The 1337-nt window shown below is 25.0% G+C and overlaps 1 long non-coding RNA gene across 2 annotated transcripts in view; it reads right to left on the reverse strand.

Moving 5' to 3' along the window:
- LOC136076325 (uncharacterized) overlaps positions 1 to 874 on the reverse strand; it is a 3381-nt gene extending 2507 nt beyond the window's left edge. The window contains exon 1 of one of the 2 annotated variants that reach the window (XR_010636166.1): positions 669 to 874. This is a non-coding gene — a long non-coding RNA (uncharacterized LOC136076325). The other variant, XR_010636167.1, reaches the window with a different exon arrangement.
- Positions 875 to 1337: the final 463 nt, after the last annotated feature.

Genomic DNA, 1337 nt, shown 5'->3' on the forward strand with positions numbered 1-1337 from the left:
CTTTTCTTTACGGCAAATTATTTTTGTAATGGCTAGTTAATGAGACAAAAATTTTCAATGTGTCACTTCCTCAACGTTGTCAAAACAACGTTTAATTAACGTTGGCATAATAACACTTTTTCAACGTTTTTTAACTACCACATTTTCAACGTTGGTATATGTAACGTTGAATAAGCGTTGTTTCATAAATAGCTTAAATACGTTGAAAAAGCAGCTAATGTCTAACGTTGATAAACCTTCAACTTTGCGACGTTTTTAGAGTGATTATTTGCGTACTTTTATTCAACGTTGAATAAACGCGATTTTTTGAGAAGATAATATACGTTGATATTTATACGCTTATTCAACGTTGAAAATGTGACGTTTAAAAAGCGTTTTATTTTTAACGTTGATGAACGTAGTTTTTGATTCGTCTTTAAAGTGGCTTTTTGCGTAAGTTGATTCCACGTTGACTAAACGTCTTTTTATGAGAAGCTAAATTACGTTACAATTTCAACGCTTATTCAACGTTTTAATTTACCGCGATTTAGTATACAAAAACAAACATTGATTCAACGTTGAAAGCGCGTTGTTTTTGTGACTGCAACGCTTTTTCTACGCTGCGACCGGTTTTCAACGTTGATTCAACGCTGACATGTTTGCTGGGCAGAAAACAAAGTTATTCTTACCTTTTACAACCTAAACTGTTGGCAAATGATCAATAAAGTAAATTTAAAATCATGAACATTTACTAAATTTAAACCATATTTCAACAGTAGAGAAATTAAATAAAAATAATGAAGAAGGGCACAACCTCAAGTACGAACTAAAAAAATAGGAAAAAAGAACATAATAGCAAGACATTTTTAAATTTGAATAAAATATAATCCTTTTAATAAAAATATATAATATTTAATACCAGTTTATAAAATAAAACAATAGAAATTGCAAAAATAAAAGAGTTTAAGCTTCAATTAAACTTGAAAAAATATATAAATTAATATTCTATATCTTTAAATTAAAATTAATATATTTTGGACGATAAATATACTAATTAAAGCTTAAACTTGAAAAAATATATAAATTAATATTACTATATCTTTAAATTAAAATTAATATATTTTGGACGATAAATATACTAATTAAAGCTTAAACTTGAAAAAATATATAAATTAATATTACAATATCTTTAAATTAAAATTAATATATTTTGGACGATAAATATACTAATTAAAGCTTAAACTTGAAAAAATATATAAATTAATATTACTATATCTTTAAATTAAAATTAATATATTTTGGACGATAAATATACTAACTAAAGTAAGATTGACAGTTGCTTTTTTCCAATGTTCCTA

The sequence above is a fragment of the Hydra vulgaris genome, chromosome 02, assembly GCF_038396675.1.
Source record: "Hydra vulgaris chromosome 02, alternate assembly HydraT2T_AEP".
Classification (NCBI taxonomy): domain Eukaryota; kingdom Metazoa; phylum Cnidaria; class Hydrozoa; order Anthoathecata; family Hydridae; genus Hydra; species Hydra vulgaris.